This window comes from Ambystoma mexicanum, chromosome 8 (assembly GCF_040938575.1).
Source record: "Ambystoma mexicanum isolate Mex_15411 chromosome 8, UKY_AmexF1_1, whole genome shotgun sequence".
Taxonomy (NCBI): domain Eukaryota; kingdom Metazoa; phylum Chordata; class Amphibia; order Caudata; family Ambystomatidae; genus Ambystoma; species Ambystoma mexicanum.
The window spans coordinates 693,543,950-693,567,193 of NC_090929.1; the positions used below are offsets into that span (position 1 = coordinate 693,543,950).

At 48.5% G+C, this 23,244-nt stretch overlaps 1 protein-coding gene across 2 annotated transcripts in view; it reads right to left on the reverse strand.

Moving 5' to 3' along the window:
- SCD (stearoyl-CoA desaturase) overlaps window positions 1-21,187 on the reverse strand; it is a 126,178-nt gene extending 104,991 nt beyond the window's left edge. The window contains exon 1 of one of the 2 annotated variants that reach the window (XM_069610495.1): window positions 20,927-21,187. The gene's annotated coding sequence lies outside the window, so the exon portion shown is untranslated. Of the gene's footprint in view, window positions 1-19,239; window positions 19,262-20,926 lie in introns of those variants that run through there. The other variant, XM_069610496.1, reaches the window with a different exon arrangement.
- Between the last annotated feature and the right edge of the window lie 2,057 nt (window positions 21,188-23,244).

The following is a 23,244-nucleotide window of genomic DNA, read 5'->3' on the forward strand; positions in this document are numbered from 1 at the left end:
CCAAGAGGGATCAATACGAGAAGTACCGGGTCCCCGATTCCGCCCCTTTGTGCCTTAGGGCGCAGCCGACCCCAGATTCGTTCGTCTTGGCGGCGGCCAAGAAGAAAGCGGCGGGGGCAATGGCTTCAACTTCAACCTCCTAACCTGATGGCGAGGGAAAGAGACTGGACGCCATGGGACGACGAGTCATCTCGTCCGCGGCGACGACAATTAAGGTGGTACAAGATCGCCCCCCTGCTGGACTTCCTACCGGACGACAAGAGGGCGGAGGCCCTGGGGATCCTACAGGAAGGTGAGGTGGCGTCAGACCACGCCATAACGGTGGACATGGACATCGCGGACAGCGGGTTCCGCCAGTTGGGCAACAGCATTTGCCTTCGACGGCGGGGATGGCTCAAGGCAACAGAGTTCCGCCAGGACGTGCAAAACAGAGTTCTGACAGGAACAACCTGTTTGGAAAGACAGTAGATGAGTCACTTTAGGCCATCAAGACCGACACGGAGATGGCTCGGGCCTTGGGAGTTTTGCAGCAACGACGGCTGCCCTTTCGGAACTCCAGAGGCAAGCAAGGTGCCTCCAAAGGATTCGGCGGTGGCTCCTCCACGTACCGCCAGGCAGTCCATTCCTCATTATAAGAGGCCTACAGAGGGCGCGCGGCAAGTCAGGAGGACCCCGTCGCCGTCCCCAAGGAGGCCAGGGCGGCAGCACGACTGAACTGGCCGTAGCGTCGGGCCCCCACCTGAGCACCCCGGTGGGAGGCCAGCTGGCGAAGTTCGTCAGCGTGTGGGAGTCCATCTCCACCGACCGTTGGGTGCTGATGCCCTGGCCCACGGGCACACTCTCGAATTTCTAAAGAGGTGCCCCTGAATTCCTCCCATGGCCAGGAAGGAAAATCACATCCCACAACTGCTGTTAGAAGTAAGGGCGATGCTCAAGAAAGGGGCCATTGAGCTTGTCCCGAAGAGGCTCCGGAGTATACTCAAGATACTTCCTCATCAGAAAGAAGACAGGCGGTTGGCGCCCCATCCTGGACCTACGTCGGTTAAACAAATACATCAAGGCCCAGAAGTTCCGGATGGTCACCCTTCAGCATGTGCTGGGACAGCTGGAGGCAGGCGACTTCCTATCGTCGCTGGACTTGGAAGATGCTTACTTCCACATCCCCATTCTAAAAGGACACCAAAGGTTTCTCAGATTCATAGTGCAAGGACGGCACTACCAACTCAAGGCCCTGCCATTCGGATTGAAGTCGGCGCCCAGGGTATTTTCCAAGTGCCTAGCGCCAGTGGCGGCGCGGCTGCGACTGCAAGGGATCCACGTTTACCCCTACCTGGACGATTGGCTCATCCGAGCAAGGACAAGGGAGCTCGCCGTCAAGCACACAGCGAAGACCGTCCAACTGCTCACGGACCTGGGATTCTCCATCAACTTGCCAAAATCCCACCAGGTTCCGTCGCAGGTCGCACTGTTTCTGGGAGCCAAGCTCGACACAGTGGCACGATTGGCTTCCCCGTCGGAGAAAAGGACGAAGGCCATCCTGGGCAAGATGCAGCGCCTGCTGGCCACAGACGTCACTTCTCGGCATGATGTCCTCTTGCATCTACCTGCTGCGCCTATGCAGGCTGCGGATGCGTCCTCTACAGGAGTTCCTCGATGCCCGTTGGATGCAAGCCGCGGGCAGCTTCGAAGACAAGATCCCGCTCCACAAGGTCTTCCGCCAAGCTATTCGGTGGTGGGGCACCCGCGCGCATCTCGCGGCGGGCACAGACTTTCAGACCCCAGCACACCAGGAGACGGTGACGACGGATGCCTCCCTGGAGGGTTGGGAAGCGCACACCGGAGATCTTTACGCAAGAGGCCTTTGGCTCCCAGAGGAGAGGTCACTCCACATCAACATCCTTGAGATCTGAGCAGTGTTCTGGGCTCTCAGGTCGTTTCTCCCGTCCTTCAAGGGCAAGGTGGTAAGGATCTTCACTGACAACACGACCACGATGTTCTACATCCGGAAGCAGGGAGGAACCAGGTCCCCGGCCCTATCCAAGGAGGCCCAGAATCTGTGGCATTGGGCCGTTGCCCAGGGGATGTTTCTGGTGCCCTTCCACCTAGCAGGGATAAAGAACACCATTGCCGACCCGCTGAGCAGGGAGCTGCGCTCATGTCACGAGTGGGAACTGCATCAGGACCAAGTGGATCAGCTTTTTCGACGATGGGGCAAACCCCAGATCGACCTGTTCGCGACGGCGACAAACTCCAAGTGCCAGAGGTTCGCCAGCAGGTATCCCCAGCCGAGGAGCATGGGCGATGCTTTCTCGTTACCCTGGGACGGACTGTTCCTGTATGCGTTCCCTCCGTTGCCGTTGCTACTGCGACTCGTCAACCAACTCAAGAGGTCCCAGTGCATGATCATTCTCGTCGCACCGGCGTGGCCGAGACAGATCTGGTTCCCGGACCTTCTGGACTTGTCAGCGTCCCCCCCAGTCAAACTATCGACAGACGCAGATCTTCTCTCCAGAGAAGGAGGCGCCATCCTCCATCACGACCCGGGTCGCTGAACTTGCAGGACTGGCTCCTGCGACACTAGAGTTTGGAGGGTACGATATCCTGGCAGACTGCAAGGAAGTGCTTGCAAAGGCCAGGGCGTCCTCAACTCTCAAGTGCTATGGACACAAATGGAAGAGGTTCTCTGTCTGGTGCCGTGCACAGAAGATTAACCCTCTGTGAATTACGGCCCCTCAAGTGCTGCCGTACCTGCTGTCGCTGGCCAAGGAGGGGCTGGCTCATGCCTCCATCAAAATACATCTGGTGGCGATCTCCCGCTACACCAGAACTACGGGACAATCATCCCTGTGGTCTCATCGCCTGGTGAATGAGTTTGAGAGGGGACTGTTCCGTTCATTCCTGCCGGTGAAGGCTCCGGCCCCGGCGTGGGAGCTCAACATGGTACTGACCAGGCTTATGGGGGCACCTTTCTAGCCTCTGCATTCGGCACCGTTGAAGTTCCTGTCGTGGAAAACAGCATTTCCTGTGGCCATCACCTCTGCACGACGAGTGGGAGAGATCAAGGCCCTATCCTGCAAGCCTCCATACTTGACTTTTCACGAGACGAGGGTGGTGCTGAGGACGCACCCCTCCTTCATGCCCAAAGTGCCGTCGGACTTCCATCTCAACGAGCCCTTGGTGTTACCAATTTTCTTCCCGTTGCCTTTGTCGCCGGCCGAGAGGACTTTGCACTCGCTGGATGTAGCTAGAGAGCTGAAGTTCTACGTGGACCGCACGAAGGGTTTTCGGAAGACATCCCAACTGTTTGTGAACTTTGGACCTGTGAATCAAGGGAAGGCCCTCTCGAAGGCTTCTATTTCCAGATGGCTCTCCGGCTGCATCATGCACTGTCACCGGTTGGCAAACCGACCGTTGCCCGGCCGTCCGGGAGCCCATTCGACCAGAGCGATCACTGCTACCACAGCGTTCTTGTCTGGTGTACCCCTGCTGGACATCTGCAGGGCTGCTACGTGGAGGTCGACGCACACCTTCACGAGATTCTACTGCGTCGACCGGGATTCCAGGGAGGAGTCCAGGGTCGGCCAAGCAGTGCTGCGCAACCTGTTCGCCTGAAGGTGGGCCTGGTGAGGAGGTAAGAGATGCTTAATGTTGAGTTTATGTAATGCTTATTGTTGAGCCTTGCCACCTCCCGTGGTTGTGCATGTGTGTACTGCTATGTATTCTTATATTCATGAGCATGTGACTCCATGCCAGACCCCATGCTGCAGAAGGAACAAGTTACTTACCTGTAACTGTTGTTCTCCAGCATGGGTCTGGCATGTATTCCTCCTTCCCCTCTGCGGCTCTTCACTTGATCCTACTGCCACTTTATGTGCTACCAAATCTGAGGATGGCTGCCGGGGGAGGGTTTAGGGAGAGGGCAGTATGACCCAGCGACCAGTGATTGGTTACTACTAAGAAACGAAACTGATACTGATTTTTTCTGTACCGAGGATTCCGAGCCTGATGACGGGGAATATTCATGAGCATGAGCATGTGAATCCATGCCAGACCCATGCTGGAGAACAACAGTTACAGGTAAGTAACTTGTTCCTTACAACAGTAGGGAAAATCTGAATTCTATGTCAAGAACGGAGGCTCGGATCATGCTTGTTTAAAGCTTACTTATCACCAGCGTCAACACTTGCTCAATTGGCCTAAAGTAGAAAGTCTTAAAGACTGACTTGTTGTACCAGTCAGCCGCCTTCATAATATCCTCTTAGCGCGCTCATTATTATTATTATTTATTTGCCCATTAGTCTAGGGGGCACATAAAGAACAGTAAAAGACAAAAATAAAACAGGAAGACAAAATAGTGATTCAGGGCGAGGGAGGCTGTGGAATCACATACTACTATGCTGAATGCTTTGGAGGCCATTGCCTCTTGCGTTGAGTGGGCTCCGTAAGCTTGCATATCAATGCCTGCCTGTTGCATGTAACACTGTACCCATCTTGCAAGAGTGGCTGCCAAAACAGCCTTAAAAGACTTTGTAAGGCTAACAACAAGCAGGACTGTCCCAGCAGCCTAACCTGCTCCGACATAGCTTCGTAAGCTACCAGACACTTGACTGGGCACAGCTTGTTGATCTGGGAAAGCTGGGTATGTCACTGCCTTGATCCCAGGTTTTGGTTCTGTTGGTACCATGAAAAGTCACTCCTGAAGGTGAGAACTCAATTTTTGTCGACTTCCAAAGCTGTAGTGTCTGACATTCTCTTACACAAAGTTCTCTGGAGCGCCAGATTCCCTGATGGATTGTTTAGCCTCGCCCTAACTGCCTGGCAGGGTCCAGGCTCGCTGGAAATCGTCCAGGCTAGCTCATTCAGACTGCCCGCATGAACCTGCGGGTGCCTTTCGCCTGCTGGGCCATGCAGTATCGTCAAGGCTTGAGGAAGTAAGATGGGAGACTGGCACGACAGCTCTTCTCTAGCAGGCTTGGAAACCACCCTTGACCCTTCCAATCTAGGGTCACGAGCACTAGCTTTGCTTTCTGACTCCTCACTTGAGCTAGCGTTCCTGCTATCAATGCGAATGGTTGGAACACATACTCCATGCTGGGCCCCCATGCCTGAAGGAAGGCATCTGTCACTGCAGCCTCTGGTTCCGGTTCCAGACTCCAGCTGTAAAACTGCTGGAGTTCCCCTGTTGAGTGTGGAGGGGAACAAGTCCATCTAACAGGGCCCTGCCAAGATCTTGACCAACACTTCCGGGTCCTGCTGCCAGTCGCTTGAATCCCAGAGGTATCTCGAATTCTAGTCGGCTACCTCGTTCTTTAGCCCGAGTAGGTATTCTGCTGTAACACTGATGTTGTTCCTGAGGCATAAGTGCCAGAAATCCTTTACTAGCTCCGCTAGCTTCCTGGACCTTTTCGGTTGGTGTACCGGACTGCCGAGACGTTGTCCACCTTGAGCAGAACGCAACACTGCAACCTCTCCTGCGTCCAACACTTCACTGCAAAGGAGCCTGCCAGTAATTCCTGGCAATTGATGTGGAGACTGAATTCATCTCCTGATCATCTGCCTCTGGTCATCATCTCCCTGCATCATGCTCCCCAGCTCCAGCGCCTGGCATTCGGTTCTATGACTAGGTCTGGAGAGGATCCAAAAATCGCTCTCTCATTCCAAGCCTCCATGTGATGAAACCACCAGGACAACTCTGTCCTCGCTTCCGTGCAGAGTGGGACTCCCTGCTTGTATGAGAGACCCCTCCGGAGATGCTGAATCTTGAGGCGCTGCAATGCTCAGAAGTGGAGAGAACTGGGTAAAAAAGAAAATGAAAAACATGAAACATTTTTAAAAAACTAAAAATAAATCGCTTCAATGGACGACGCGAGGCGTCCTACTAGCCTTGCCAGATTCCTGAGCGAGACCTGGTCCTTCGACATGAATAATTTGATTTCCTTTCTGAAATTCTCCTGCTACTCCTTGTAACACCTCTCTGTATCCTCTGCCACCCGCCTCCTTGTCCGCCGCCTCTCTGGCAGAAGGGCCTGAAAGTGGCCAGATGCAACAGACTGAGGTGGCATAGAGGCCAGAGCCGAGAAGGAGGTGGTCCACTTTGAGGCCTTTCTGCCGCCTCCACTGGGTGTACCTCACTCCTGTATGCCACAGTGGAAGTCTTTCAAGTGTGGCAAACTGCTCCACATCGTTACTTTCAAATCTCTGAGGTCAAACACTCCTCTGACATCTGCCACCTCGGCGAAGACCGTCATCTGGAGGTCCTTGCTCTTACCGAGACATGGTTCACAGCTAGATCTGTCACAAGTTTTGACACTCTCCTCTCTGATGGCTACAAGATCCTTTCTGAGCCCAGAACCAACTGGCCCAGAGGTGGAGTGGCACTGATCTTTCCAGAGTGAGTCCCTGCTTCTGTCATTCCTACACAGGCATACTCCTCCTTTGAATGCCTGGTCTGCAGGCTCTCTATCTCTCCTGGCCTCTCTGACTGTAGCCACCATTTACAGGCCACCTGGCCAGGTCGCCCTCTTCCTTTCAGAATGGGCGGACGTCACTTCTTCCCTCAACTTCTCCTCCTCAGGCACCTCAACATCCACATGGATGCTTCTAATCCCTCCTCTGGGCACTTACACAACCTTTGCCACTCTCTCTCTTCCCATTCTTTCCTCCGGTCCAACACACTCTGCCGGACACACCTTGGATGTTCACATCTCCTCAGGCATCCCCCTTTCTAACCCTCTCATCACTCCTCTCTTGGACTGAACACTTTCTGCTCTCCTCTCACCTGATATTTCTTGTCCCTCAAGCAAAGCATACCTCAGCACTGCCACCCTCCTTCTCGGTCATTTGGCCCATGAAACGAGTGTCAGTGGACACCTTTGCCTCAACATTAACTGCTCCTCCTAATCCTGCAGCTGACTCGCACTCTGACACAGCCCTCGCTAACCTGCATCTTTGTATCTCCAACACTGTTAACATCCTTCCCCCTGTCATGAGAATCCATCTGAAGACCACCTACAAGTGCAACTCTTGGTATGACTCCGACCTCATCGCTCTAAAACGCAAGTGCAGAGTGGCTGAGAGGAAGTGGAGGGCTTTGGGTGCATCCTCTGACAAAATGGCCTGTCGCCTGCTCCAAAGGTAATACAGACTCTGTCCTCTCCAGGAAGAGAATCCATATCCAAGCCCAGCGTCTCAGCGGCCTCTAACAACACGGCCAAACTCTTTCAAATCCACAAGAAGCTGGCCAATCATACTGCAGTCTCCACCTCTCCCGTTTCCACCCAGGCCCTATGCACGGCTCTGGCTTCTCATTTCACCCTTAGGACATCATGTCCTTACTTTCCTCTTCCTCTCCCTGTACCTCTCTCAGGCACCCTTTGGCGGCCTCTACTTTTCATTTTTCCTACTTCTCTCTGACAACACCTGACAATGTTTCTAGACAAGTCCAATCAATGAAAGTGCCACCCTCGCTCCAGCCTTGGCAACTTCTGCAATCACTCTTCTGCCACTGGATCTTTCCCCTCTCTGCTCAAGCACCTCTAATCCCACTCCTAAAAAATCCTTCTGCTGATCCTGTTACGCTCACCTGGCTCCCACAGAGGCATCGATCTGAACTGGACAGCTGCGGTCTCCACCAATGTGACGCGTAGGGCCGAGATGACAGACTGGACTGGCCCACCTAGCTTCGTTTGCTTGGCTCGTAGGAATATTCTTCTGCAAATGGAGAAAGGGAATTAACCACCTGTGGAGTGAGCGTAAATCCCCCCCACCCCCGCTGTTCTCCCCGCAGATCACCTTTTATGTCCCCTCTTATAGTCTCACCTGATGGTTTGAAAAGATGAGCTCTCCATCCTGCATTGAGCACAGGGGCACGTTGATAACCAGTTGCTTCACTGGCTCGAAGGAATTGGTGAGTTCCAGAACAATATTGACTCCGAGATTCCCGGCAAGACGCCGTAAGTATGTAGTTCGTAAGAGTTCAAATGCCTGACTTTCACTCTTGTCCGATTCCTTGCAGGTTGCAGCTTGACCCTAGTGAAGAGTTCCTTGTGGCAACCGGTAATATTCTGGTAAGGATTTGTATTTTCCAACACAGTTCGATAAAATAATGTCAATATGTAAACTGGTGCTTTCTCCTTGCTGTTCTTGTCTTCTCCTTAGGTGCCGGAGTGCGGCGGGAACATGCAGGAGGATGCGGTGGAATGTGAAGATGTTGCGAAGGCCGGTGAGTTCAGCGCGGCGCTGCAGCAGGCGAGGCGACGCGCATAAAATAACTTCTTTCTTCCAGCTCGAAGGCGCGAATTCAGGTAAGGATCAAAGGTATTGCTCTTGTTCTAACCTTTTCTCCTTCTTTCTCCCTTTTTCTAGGAGCTCCAAACTCGAGGCGGGCGTGGCAGAAGACTGGATGCAGACTTGCAGGCACGGTGAGCGTTACGCTGCTGGATGCAGAATAACGCAAAGCGTGTGCTGCTCTTCGGGCGTGGTTTAAATAGCCTCCAAAGTAGTCTCAGGTAAGTATTCCTCCCCAGCCCCACCCGGGTAAAAAAATAGTCCCTAGGTAAAGTAGTCCCTTCCAAGCCTCTTTTGGCTTGGAGCTCTTGCAGCATGGTCTGCATCAGGTAAGTTTGCAGCATGGTCTGCATCAGGTAAGTTTTAATCTATGAGCATGGTGCCAGGACTGACTCTCCATATGAGCCTGGCCCCATAGACGCCAGAACTGCACCCAAATAGCCCCTAGCAGGGGTTGCTGGGCTTGCTTTGGATAACTTGATGCCTGCTTCCGGGGTTGCTGGACTTGGTCTGGGTCCCCGGGGGTAGGCATCATGACAGATCCTACCTGTCAGGAAAACTATCAACCGATTTCTATCACTCCTCTCCTGGGCAAACTCCTGGAAAACCTGGCCATCTTCCAGCTTACTCTCCACACTGAATCTGTTGGTTGTATCCATGACCACCAGTCTGGCTTCAGAGCAGCCAGAGGCATGGAAACTGCTCTCGTGAACACCAGTGAAGATCTGCTCTCTGATCTTGACTCCAGCTCATCCTCCTTGAGCTCTCCTCTGCTTTCGACACAGTCAATCATGCCACCGTGATCAACAGACTCCGTGTGAACCTGGGCATCATGGATCAGGCCCTGGCATGGCTGTCCTTCATCCTGGACCCTCCCTCCCAGGTGCAACTCGGGTCCTTTCTCTCTGCCACCTCTCTCTCAACAGGACGTGTCCCCCAGGGCTGTATCCTCTCATGCTGGCTCTTCAATGCCTATCTGGCCCCTTTGGCCCACGTGATCTCTACCCTCTCTAACTTTCAGTGTTATGCGGATGACACTCAGATCTCTTTCAGGCTTCCCTCAGCCGCCACTCCTCCCTTGCTCATTCCTGACTGTCTATCAGCGATTCAGGATTGGTGCACCTCCAACGATCTTTGCCTAAATGCCACTAAGACTGAGATCCTTCTCTTTGGACCCCTGCTCCTGCTTTCCCTCTGGCCACCCTACTTATGCACTCTACCCTCGCCTTCCTGTGAGGCAGAAATCTTGGTGTCATCTTTGACTCCACTCTCTCCTCACATCACAGACCTTGCCAAAAAGGCCCACTTCCAGCTGCACCTCCTCAGAGGTATTCTACCTTATCTCACTTTCCCCCAGAAGCTCACTGTCTCCAGAGCCTAGGTTCTCTACAGGCTGGACTACTTCAGAAGCCTCTTTCTCAATCTTCCTACCTCTACTCTTAACCCCCTGCAACTAATCCAGAGCAGGACTGCAAGACTTATCCTTGGCCTCAAGCCCAGGGACTGTATGCCTGAAGCCCAGGGACCGTATCTCTCCAGCCCTGAAATCTCTCTATTAGCTCGTGATGGCTGCAGGGATCAAGTTCAAGACCCTCTGCATCGTCCACACGTCTTTCTGGAGCCCGGGCCCGCACTACATCCAACTCTCTCTTCTGAAATACCTTCCTTCTAAAGCCCTTGGCTCAGCTACCTCCAACTTTGAGGGTCAGATGCTTCTCCAAGCAGAGAGTGGGGGTAGATCTCTCTCCTCTGCAGGTGCCTCCCTCTGGAACAGCCTCCCTCTCAGACTTGAGCAGACCACATAAAGTTCCAGAAGCAGCTCAAGACACTCCTTTTCTCATCTGCCTTCTCTCTCTCGCTTCCTTGCTAACTTCCTGTCTGCTGTGCTTACTGGTGCTTGGTACCATCAGAGTCTCACTGGGTACCAGTCTCCTCCATGACCAGTCTTCCTTGCACTGCCTCCTAGCCTACCGCACACTTAGGGGCTTTAACTGTACACCCTACTGCCACCCTGCCTCCTTGCACTTACCCAGAGCTGCGATGCCCTGGCTGCACTTACCCAGAGCCAAACTGCCATGATCGCACTTCCCTTACCCTACCCCCTGCACTTCACGTTGTCGCACTTGTACAATCCGAATGACACAAGACCCAGTAAGATTGTTTGTCTTGTCTTCCATCCCTTGTCTTGTGGCGCCTAGAAACACCTGTGTACAGGCGCATTATAAATGCCGATTCATATAATTGCGTTGAGCTTCGCATGGGGCAGACTGAGAATCCTTCACGTGGAATCCGCCACAAAGCCCAGCAATTCCATTGTTTGGGACAGTTGTACCTCTGACTTGTCCCAATTGTTCAGGAATACCAGCTCCTGCAGCAGTGTGACTGTGTATGCCACTTACCTCTGCAACAGGTGTCTGTCCTGACACATCAGGCACATATCATCTAGGTAGATGATGAGCCTCATGCCCTGTTCTCTCAACCTGGACAAAGCAATCTTCATTACCTTGGAGAAGCACCAAGGTGCAGACGCCAGCTGGAACAGGAGACAGGTGAACTCTGACCTTTGCCCATGCCAGAGGAACTGCAGGAAGCAGCGGAACTACTGCGCTATGGCTACCAGGGGGTAAGCGTCCAGATCTATCCTTGCAAGCCAATCTCCTATCAGAAGGAAGCTACAAGCATCTCCTGGCTGTCCTGCGTTAACATGAGAAGCTGCAAACCTATCATTTTGTCCGTTATTTACGACCTCTAAAAAAGATTTAACTCCCAACTTGAAAAAAGAGGGATAAAAATACTCCCATTTCAAAGATGTAGCTGGATCCATTCACCTTCTTGTTTAATAATCTAGAAATAAAATATATTCTATGCTTTTTTTTTTTAAAGATGGGATGAACATGTGTGTACATTTTGTTAATATTGCGTGATAGTTTATGATGAGCCTTCACTAATGGAGTGTGGCAGATCACTTTGATAACTCAACATGGGGACATCGCTTGATCGTTTTTGTCTGCTCCCTAGCTTTCATGCATTTCGACTGCAGTGTGGTGCTGCAGATTTTCAAAATGTACTGTGCATTAAAACACTCCACTACTGGTTAATTGATTTGGATTCGTGGGATTCAATGTTTTGTGTATTATGATATCTTTATATAAAATTATAAAGGTTTAGTAGAGGTTTTGTAGTTATGAAATGCCTGAAAATCGTTTGTCGTTAACAAAAAGGGTGCATTCGCAAAAGCCACTGTCTGTTAAAAGAGTGAAACTAGATATAGACCTGCACAGGGCTGTGGGATTTATAGCTTGTCACTACTTTAGTTAGTGGCCAAGTTGCTGGTGACCTTAAGTAAAAGCACTTTTTTGGAACAGTAATAACCAAATGTGCAGGACGTTCTGTAGATTATAGATGTCACATGTAGATTGGTTTTAATTGGTTTCGGTTATTTTTCATTTCCCAAGAGAATATGCACTAGTTCTAGTGCAAATTTTTTTTATCACTGTAAGCCACGTATTCACGTGTTTCCCTTTGTAGTGTCAATTAGTTTGGGGACTTGTAGAAATGCTCTTTTAAGTCTGGGTAGACCGAAGACTATCATGTTGCTCTGCAACAATCAAGCACATGTCTCTATGTGGCAGCAACACGATGAAAATAAAAGGAAATGTAAAAAGAAACATGTGCATGTGACTTCTATAGCCTACAAAAATGCATGTACACATGTATTTGTTTTTGTATTTGTTTCTGACCCACTACCACCCATAGGTATTCATATGCTGAAGGGACAAATTAAACGGAGCACAACAGTAGCAGCTCTACAGTCATGAGAATCCAAAGCATGCTAGGTAGAGAGGCACATGGAAACGACTTAAAAAAGAAACAAGAAGAGTTTTATTTGGGACCACTCTGACTACAAGTTTATTGGGAGAAACTCTGGCAGGTTACTTTCAGTGCGGTACAGTCTATCACATAACGGCCTAATAGAAGGTCCCACTTGAGCAATAAGCTCTGCGTCTAGGGGTGTGGGAGGGCATTACCACTTCAGGTAATGCCATGGGGCCCATAGTTACAGGCCAGAGTGAAGCAAGGGCCTTAATGCAGGCGCCGGGTCATGATCTCTGCCTAAATGCCAGTAAGACTGAGATTCTACTCATTGGATCCCCAGCTCCCTCCTACACTCTGGCTGCCCTCTATGGGTCCCTTCCCATCACCCTCTTGTGAGGCAAAAAACCTTGGTGTCATCTTTGACTCCTTCCTCTCCTTCCCTCCTCACATCGCGGACCTTGCCAAGAAGGCCCACTATCAGCAGCACCTCCTCAGAGGCATTCTCCCTTTCCTCACCTTCCCCCAGAAACTCAATGTCTCCAGAACTCTGGCCCTGTCTAGGCTGGACTACTGCAACAGCCTTTTCCTCAATCTACCTTTATCCACCCTTCACCCCTTCAACTAATCCAGAATAGGAGAATTATCCTTGGACTCAAGCCCAGGGACTGCATCTCCCCAGCCCTAAAATCTCTCTGCTCGCTCCTGGTTGCTGCTGGGATCAAGTTCAAGACCCGCTACATAATCCACAAGGTTTTCTGGGGCCTAGGACCCTGCTACACCCAATTCTCTCCTCCTAAATACCTCCCTGCTAGAGCCCTTATGTATTCTAGCTACAACTCTGCAGACCAGACATTTATGGAAGCAGAGATTGGGGGGTAAATCTCTTTCCTCCGCAGGAGCCTCCCTCTGGAATTGTCTCCCTGCCCTTCTCAGGTTTGAGCCGGATTACCTTAATTCCAGAAGCTCTGCAAGATAGTCCTTTTCTCTTCTTCCTCCCCTCTCCTGCTAACTCCCCTGTATGCCGCAGTGACTGGCTTCCTGGTTCCCTCTGAGTTCTACAGAGCATCAGGCCCCCCCGCCAAGTCCACTCCCCTCCTCACACTTAGCATATGGACCTCCAGTCCTTGCAATCCCTGGCACTTGCCCTCCTGTCCTCCCCTCAGCACTTGCTCAGCCCCTTTTGCCCTCCTCCCCCGTCCACCCCACCCCTTTCACATGCACTCTCTCCCCTTAACACTGCACTCCTTCCTTACCCCCTGCTCTTCTTATTGCTGCACTTGCAGGATCCGAATGTCACAAGGCCTAGTAGGACCGTTATGGTTATCTTTCTCCCTTGCTCCCCTCCCAATTTTGTCTCGAGGCACCTTGAAACACTTTGTTGTATAGGCGCCTTACAAATATCAAATAAAATAAATAAAGTCAAGTGTATCAAGTAGCTGCTGCCATCACATTATGCAGTGTTTTAGAATGATGGCAAAAGAAATACAAAGTAGCATTTATATTGTTCACAGGTATCGTGAAAATTGGCGTAATATTAGTGCACTAATACTAAGCCAATTTTCACGATACGAGTGAACGCAGAGAAGTCTAGAGTGTGTATCCTTCATGTGACTTGTGTATCAGTTGTAAAACTGTTCTTCCACTGGTTAGACTGTCATTTGATGTCTACCAAGTGGAAGAGTAGGAGGGTGGGGGGGCTCTGAAGACATGTATTAAGAAGTCGGTTTTAGCCGTTTGTTTAATAACAAGTTTGTTTTATTCTTGGTGTGTGCGTTAAGAGAATCCCAAAGGGCAATAGATACATACTATGAAACAGAGTGCAAAATGTGCACTCGCCAGTGGGCATTGGCTAGTATTTGAGTCTTGCAGGGTAAGGTGTGCATAGTAGCTTACATCTAGCATGCTTGCACCCTGCTATGAAAGACATTCCACTAGAATGGGTAGGCTCAGTGTGGGGATTTAAAGAGGCCGGTAAATAGTGGTTATTTTATATTTTACACAGTGAACAGGTTTGTCAGCTGGACATATTGTTTTTTGTTTGGATGGTTGCATGTAATGCACAAGTTGGTAGCTAGTGGAGTCCATAGCATAGCGGGCGATATAGTCTGGTGTCTCAAAAAGCTATAGGGTCCACATTTCAATCTGAATTTATGGAGGACAGATACTTTTAGTCTAAATAAATACTGATTTCTAGTAATCACACTGAGAGGTAGGGGTTGTTTTTAAATGCTTTATGAGTTCGTGGGCTTTGGCTTCCATTTGTTAAGTAACTTCAAGGTACTGAGAAGCGTGAAACAGTGTTTTTATGTGCGAGGTGAAGAAAAGTTGAGTTCATTTGTGTATAACAATGGAAGCTGTTAGGGACCTTGGTCTTGATCTCGAAGAATGTGACTTCTGAGCCTGCCTATGACCAGATCTTCCATTTTGGGTCATAAGCTTAGTAGGCAGACATATTTGTATGGAACCTGGATGAGCCTTAAACAAATCCTGCCTCTTCCAGGGAACATAACTTTACTTTAACATTTATAATGCACAACTGGGTGCCCGGAGGCTTAAAGGCGTAATATACAAAAAGGAGACAGAAACAGGTACAGAGAGCAAGGCCACCATTCATAGGGGAATGTCAAGTCAATCATCTGAGCAACAGGGTCATTAGCTTTTTCCTGAACACAGCTGTGGAGCTCGGTTCTCTAAGATCAGGAGGAATGGCATTCCAGGCCCTGGGAGCTGCCATAAAAAACGCATTTGGAGGTCTGAGTCAGGGTGAATTTAGGGATTTTAAGTTGGTTGGTCTTATTAGATTGAAGGTTCCTCGTGTTGGATTTGTTGATCAAGGCATCTTTCAAGTATAAAAGGCTTGAGCGCACCATGCATTTATGTATAATCACCAGAAGGTGGAATTAAATCCTGGCCTCGATAGGGAGCAATGTAGGTCGTGTGTGGCAGTAGAAACATGGTCTCTCCTACCAAGTAATGACCCTAATGGTGCTGTTTTGTATGATTTGTAGCCTAGAGCATTCTGGTTTATTGAGTCCTACTAAGAGGCTACTACAATAATCAATTTTAAAGCAAATAATTGCTCTACCCACAGTCTCGCAGTTGGCTCGTGAGATATATAGGCTGTGGAGGAGACCAGTCTGCTCACTTGGGCATGTATATTCAGATTTTGGTCTAAAAGATCCCAAGTGTTTTAACTTTACTCTTAGTTTCAATTTCAGTCTGCTAGCAAAAAGGACTTGTAATCAGGTCCCAATTTTACCACTCTCTTTTCTGTGCCTACCATCATCTGCTTATTAGCACTAGGCCATTCTCTACCATCCACATTTCAATCAAATCATATATATTTTTAATGTTTTTAACATCTGCCACAGAAAGTGGGATGATTCTCTACATATCATCCGCATAGTTGGTAAATCCAGCAAATAGAAAAGGGGACCCGAAAAGATGTTATAGAGGGCGGGTGACAAGCATGCCCCTTGTGGGACCCCATACTACAATGGTGCTGGAAGAGCCTCTGCCACCTCACTACAGACTCTGCAGTGTCTGTTATTAAGGAATGATTCAATCCAGCTGCAGCCTGGTTTGAGAGAGCGGCCACTTCTTTCGAGTCTGGTGACTAGGCGAGTATGGTCTTCCAGATCAAAAACTCCAGGCAGATCCAGCACCATCAGCAGTGTGGTCTGTCATTTGCCCATGATTTGAAGTAGTCTCGATTTCAGGTCAAGTAATGTGGTTCCCATGCTGTATCCTTGCCTAAAGTCTGACTGCCATTTATTTAAAATTGTGTGAATGTTCAGATATTCTGATAACTGTATGTATGCAACAAAATCTAAAATCTTTAAAAGAAAAGGGGTATTAGTGATAGGCTGATAATTGGCTGGTGTTAAAGAGCATAAACCTGGCTTTTTTTTTTAAAGAGTGATTCAGGCATCTTTAAGAGTGTCTGGCACATGACTTTCCCTGAAAGAGGCATTAACAAATGTACATAAGGTCAAAATCAAAGGAGAAGCACAGGCCTTGATGGTTTTTACTGGGCATACCTCCCCTTTGCAACTTAAGATAGGCAATAATTAGAGCCAGCTCATCTTCCGATAGCGGTTTAAAATTAAATTGGGGCTTTCGCACAGTCTGAATGGGATTATTTTGAATATTTACTTCTGGACGCAAAATGAATTTATTAGATTAGCTGGCCTTTTTTATCGGATTCTGCTTCCCCAGCATGGCTTCTTGGATGGAGGTCCACCACTCAGCATCATTGGTGGGTACATCCAAATTGCTGGGGCAAAGGTTTTCCAATTCCTTTAAGATATTAAAAAGTTATTTTGAGCTTTAGCAATTCTACTATCAAACATTTGTGCTGCTATAACTGCTACTTTATATACCTTAGAGGCAGCATTATAAGCATCTTTGTCACAAATATCCTTCAATGTTTTTCAAGCATATAAACATTTATTTATTTTGCTTTTCAATGCATGTAGATCAGGGGAGAACCAATTAGAACCCTTCTTAATTGGGATAAACTTAGTTCTCTGTGGTGCTATAGTGTTTACTGCCTCCTGCATGGTGAATTGAATAGAACTAACAATGTTGTCAAAAGCCTCTAGCTCATTGACTACGACATCAAAGGTAATGTCCATGCTCCCATGGCTGCCGGCGTCAACTTTTTAAGGTTCATAGGTTAGCATTCCTCTATTGTGTCTTTTTATCAGAACATTCCTTTCACAGACAAATGTGAAATGGATAAAAGAATGATCTGACCAGGGACAGGGAGATACAGTGACATCCGGAGTATCAATATTATGTGTTGCACCCAATCCAGGGTATTCCCTGTTATATGGGTTGGGATCTTAATCAGTTGGGAAAAGCCTAGATTCCTGAGGGAGGCTTCTAGAATATTAGCTTGGGGATCATTCCCATTACCCATCTTAAGGTTTAAGTCACCAAGGACCACAGCCTTGGTGTTGGGTTTAAGGATAGGTAGGAGGACATTGCAGAGATGTGAGGGGAAATCTGGCATAGAGACAGGCGGTCTAGATACCAGAATGACATTCACCGTAGTTTCAGCATAGGCCCTGATTTTCAGTTGGAGTGATTCACAGCCCTCAATAGCTGGAACATCTACCTCCCATACGTCCAGCATAGATTTAAAAATACAAGCAACCCCCTTGCCCCCTCTCCCTTCTTGTCTATCCTGGCGTAGTATATTACATATCTCATGGGAATAGCCAGGGAGATACTGGGGCCCGCAGCACTATGGAGCCATGTTTCAGTTAAGGCACAGAAATCCACATCATGATTCAGAATATATGAAGCTACATCAGTTGTATGCTTCATCAACGATCAGGTATTTAAAAGAAAAAGGTTCAGCATATGTTTATGAGGCTTCCTGTAGAAGCAGCTTCTTAGTGCTTTGAAAGCTCTCCTTAGGAGATCTCCCGTAACCATGACCTTATCATCTCCTGTAGGCAGCATATGGGCGATGATAATAAATCCTAGACAGTCCTAAATAATGTTGGAGAGAAGTATAGTGGTGCTAGGACTTACTTCAACCGCACGCAACGCGGCTCCCAGTCGCCACAGTCCGGCTAACGCAGACACGCTGGTGCTGACGCGCAATACCTATAAGAATTAGGCAGGCAGACCTACAGGAAGCAAGGGAATTGTAGTTCTATATTGTTTAGACCCACAAGCAAGTCGAATCTAGGTGGGGTCAGTAAACGTTACACGAGTGCAAAATAAAGAAAATAGGTGAAGCGGGAAATAGGCTAAGGATTTGTAGTTTGAAAAAAATCAAGTTTAAATTATTTCAGAACAATCACAAACCACAATTCATAAAATACAGAAGAACCCACGGAGGGATAAAAACAAAACAGACAGCACTTAATAAAATGTAAAAGACCCACTGAGGGGTACAATGAATTTAAGTTAATAAAATGGATTCACACACAATAATGGTGGCCCAGTGTGCGTCCATACCCGAATTAAGAGTAAAAACATTGAATTCCATGCTTTATACACAAACAAACTGATGCAACAAGTGAACTGTGAAGCAGATTCCGAAAGATACACATACTGTATAAAACGATAGGTCATAATAGCAACAAAAACCCTAGCAGAGATATTCCTTCACCTAAGAAATCAGGAAGATGAGTGGCCATACAGTATGTGACCGAGTTTTCTCAATACTAATGTATCTAGGGCATTCACGAATGTGGTTGTTATAGGGGTATGAATTACATCAATGGAGGGCGCGGGGGAATGGGGGTATTTAGCTGATATTGTTTAGTGTTTATATACTGCAGGGCTCTGTAACCTTTGAGTCTCCAGATGCTTTCGACTACAACTCCCACAAGGCCTAGCCAGCAACGCTGACGTATCATGGAAGTCATAGTCCCAAACATCTGGAGAGCCAAAGGTTGCAGACTTCTGAAATAAAGTTTTTGTTCTTTTTCATGGGCAATACGGACGGAGAGGCTTGCATGACAGAGCAGAATCTCCTTTAATAATACACAAACCAACAGTTAAAGCTTTGCAGAAGCCATATTCCTTGGTCTTAAAAAAAAAAAGAAGGCGTTCCTTAATTATGCTCGTTGTGTGCCACTGCAAAATCTGTGAGTCTGCACTGGTCATAAAGCACTGGTTACTTTAAACCAAACGATGATGGATAACAGCCTGACAACAGCAAAATTATACACCAAGCTCCTTACTCATGCATAAATTGACACTCGTCTGACCTTGCCCTCTGTCACTTAAAATAAACCGATTACACATGTGACAATTAAATACATCCATGGACTTGGTGATAATTCTCATCTGTACCTGTGATCATTCACAAAAACAAACCGGTCATGGTGCCTTTTTCACAGGGCCCAATACTGGGAAGGAAGTATACTCATCGTTACAACTCCAAAATACAGTATGCTGATGCCCACTGTGACATCCTTTGACTCATGCATTGTAAGATAGGGAGACATGATGCACAGCCCTGACCAGTGGCAATGCAGGCTCAGTAATGTTCTGGATGGGTTGGAGAGAGGGTGCATAACGTTAATGATGAAAATGCAACCAGTACCCAAATGACGCCCAGAAACAAAGAAAACAATGCCAGCTCAAACGTAAACATCTTAATACATCTACCTGTCACCGTGCCCGACAGTGATGACAGACAACAGGGGGGTGCGTGGGCAGCAGGTGTCAGAGCTGGCCGATGATGGCGCCGGGGCTCTTTTTGTAGAGGCAATGCAGAAAAAGGTGGATTGCATTTACCCATGACCCCCCCCCCATGTGACTAAAGCATCCGCGGGGCGTAGGGGGATGGCCAATCCAGCTCTTGGCAATGTGCTGGGGGTCACATGTCCATTCCTCTCCAGGCGGGCCCGAGATGGTGTACATCTGACCATCAGAACCGCGAGGAAGAGAAAGAACTGCAACCGGGGTTGAAGATGAGAGAAAACGACCGATGAATAATGGATGAGGGAAGAATCGGATTGCATCCGCAGCCAAAAGGGGCCATGGTTATCCACCTTAACATCTACGCAGATCGCCTGCCCGCTACAGAATGCATGGAAGGCACTGGAAAATGCTCCCCTAGAGGAAAGACGAGCATTAGAGACCTGAAGTGCGTCCATTGAGATTGTGAGATTTTAAGACTGGCCAATGATTTTGAATACACTCTTTGGCTTGGTTTTGGAGAGACACTGGCGATCCTAAAATCTCATTCCTTAAAGCCAAGCCTTTAACAAGGATAGGAGTCATATCACATTTCATAAATGCATGTTATGAGACGCGTACATGAAAGCACAGGCTGATGTGTTCTTCCTTGTAGACTGGGTCAAAGTGTAACCAACGCAGTAATATAACACCAACGTCTGGAAGTGTGACTAATAGTGCTTAATAATGGTGATGCTACAGTCAACAGGTGCCCTATGACGTATCACTGGAGAAGGAAGTAACCATGATATTATAGGCTACTAGTCTGACATGCCGGGATTACCTACTGGTAATCTGTATTACACCTAGTTCTACTCTTCCTCTTCCAAGTGTGCAAGAGGGGCGTGGAGGCAATCGGTATCCACTCACTGGAGTGATGGAAATGCAGTATTATGCTATCTAGAGCCGGTACGGTTTTGGCTAATTGAGCAGCAAAAAAAATGTGATATTTTACAGTCGAGTTATAATCAATGAATGTCTCCTCATTAATCCGAGAAATACATGTGTTATAAAGCAACCTAAAAACGTATATTGCAGTTTAGGCGTGTACAATGGCCATCCTCGCTCTGCGAGTGAAATAAAGGGGATATCACAAGGTCCCCTCGTGAGCAAGTGTCCTCCATATATGCCAATCTACTAGTGATCCCTGGCCCTCCTCACCCTGTCTTAAAAAAAGACTGTATACATTATTTGAAGCATCCTCCGTGAACAGTAAAGTAAATGTCATACCACACTGTAACTCACACCCCAATCGTCGAAAATGAGTACACTAAACACGATATTACCGTTTCTACTGGTGTGCGTGTGCGATGGTGTATGCCACTCTCATTCTGGTGGTAAAAACCAAGTATTCACATTTAGCACATTTTTCCAGGCAACGTCATAAACCGTGATCTACGGTTTTAGCTCAGCAACATACCACAAATATGCATATGAACCATCTTCCGTGCAGTAAGTGAACGAGAGAAGTGATATGTATGCCCAGAAGAAGAAATGCATAAAAAGTGAAAATAATTTCACAACCTTTACATTGGGATTTTCGCCGTGGGATAGTTGTATGTGTATTACAGATACCGCATTCGTATACACACGCAGATATGTATTTTTCGCCTACCTTGGAAATAGATTCTCTAGCTGCCCGCCCGTGGGTAGTATATTAATTTCTTAACAATATAGGTTCAAATTTTCCACGGTTCTGTTGTCCTTTTTGCTTATTTTCGGCGGGCACTGTAAGATCTGCCGCTGCAGCGATGTTTGGACTCCCGGTTGCTGAGTACTGCAGCAGTGATGATGGTCTAGTAAGAGGCACGGCAGGATGGACGTCGCCGGCCGCTGCTTCTATTATATGGTCCGTCGGAGGAGGCTGAGGATGGTTGCGCGTGCCCGTGGATGCTGGTGTCCTGCGCTGCACGTTCAGCGCCGGCGGACGCCCATGCAATCTCATTGGCTGCGTGCAATTTGGTGCCACTCGTGGCTGCCCGGCGATTGGCTGTTGGCAATCTGCTGTTGGACGTGGAAGCGCTCGCCTACTGCCTCTGTCAAACAGCGGCGTGCCCACATTTTTGAATAGCGTTTCACAACAACGCAGTCACCTTCGGCGTTTTTTTTTTTACATCCCGCAAACAAAAAAACACCCGAGAAGCAACAACCTGCAGTTACCTTTTAGAAGAAGAAAAAAAAAAAATGGGTCATGACTCACACAAGCACGGTGCGTGAACTCACGCGGTTCGAAATACGTGCCCGTTCCATAATAATGAAAACACTATGCGCAGGTTTAAATGAGCACAGTGGCTGGTTTGTAGGAAATATATCATTAAAGAAAGGTAGCGGTTGTTCGAGCTGCAGGTCGTTGTCATGCCAGGAAGTGCTAGGACTCGGTAACTACGTCATGCACGATATTTTTCAATCGCGAGGCGGCGCCATGATTCCTTTCAGTGCAGCACCCCGCCTGCTTCTTTTATTGCATATTTTGGTGTAAAGGAAGCGAACTTCGGGTGCACGTTATTCTTCCACACTTCAGTGTGAATTAACCGCCCGGATGATTGCTGGATCCGTTTTTGTGATCAGGAATGTTAATAAAATATTAATAGTGAGAGGACGCGCCTAATGCTGTAAAGACTTACATTTTTTTTCAGTGTTTGATAGCTGCTCGGAAAGGTATCAGTTTCTTTTTGCAGCCAATATAGTGCAATCACGTTTTCAAATTCTATTACAAGATAGGAGGCTCATATTATGCATTTCAATCTTTACTCTGAAACCACAGCAGCAAAGAAAAAAACTTTTACAAACAAAAAAGTTTCAACAACAGAACTCGATAAAGTTCCATGCATAGCTCTCAACTCACCCGCTTTTGGCGGGTGTCACCCGCCAAAGCATCTACACACCCGCCAGCTCATCTGTTTCACCCGCCTTGGCAAAGGTGGGAGCTACGATTCATATTTTTGCCGGGACCCGATTTCGAGATCCCGAAATCGGGTCCCGGCGCGACTCTTCCTGCGCGAATGGAGGCGTGAAAAGCAAGTGTCATGCTTTTCACGCCCCCATTTCCTCCCCCTTCCACTCCCTGGCGCTCTCCTCCAATGAGAGGATTGTGCCTGGGAGCATTCCTGCCCACCCCCCTCCCGTAAAAGGTCAGCGACATAGAAGTAGGACTGCCGTTTCATGTTTTTACGGCAGTCCTACTTTTATGTTTATGGCCTTTCTGGGTTTTCACCCGCCTTGGTATCAAAAAAGGTTGAGAGGTATGTCAATGTCAATGCAAGGGGAACTCCCCAAACAATCATGGAGGACAGGTCATGCCCTGCAGGGGACCAATGAGCAGGGACCCTCCTCTATATATGTCCATTACTCTCACCCCAACCCCTCTTTCTTTGCTGCTGACACCACAGCTAAGCCACTCCTTCTAGTTGTGCGTTGTTAGTGAATAATTATCAAATTGTTAATATAATCATTTTATATTGTGTCTTTTTTTGTTATACGTTATAGCTCCAAGCCGCGTGTGCGGCAGAGTTCATTTTATGGGCTGGGTGGCCCCTCAGCTCCAGGCCGCGGATGCGGCAGAGTTTATTTCATGGGCCGGGTGGCCCCTCAGCTCCAGGCCGCGGGATCGGCAGAGTTTATTTCCTGGGCCGAGTGGCCCCTCTGCTCTGAGCCGCGTGTGCGGCAGAGTTTATTTCATGGGCCAGGTGGCCCCTCAGCTCCAAGACGCGTGTGCGGCGGAGTCTATTTCATGGGCCGGGTGGCCCCTCAGCTACGAGCCGCGTGTGCGGTGGAGTCCATTTCATGGGTCGTGTGGCCCCTCAGCTACGAGCCGCGTGTGCAGCTCCAAGCAGCGTGTGCGGCAGAGTTTATTTCTTGGGCCGGGTGGCCTTCAGCTCCAAGCCGCGCGTGCCGCTGTGTGTTATTGTTCAGTTTCGACTGAGTTTCAGGAGT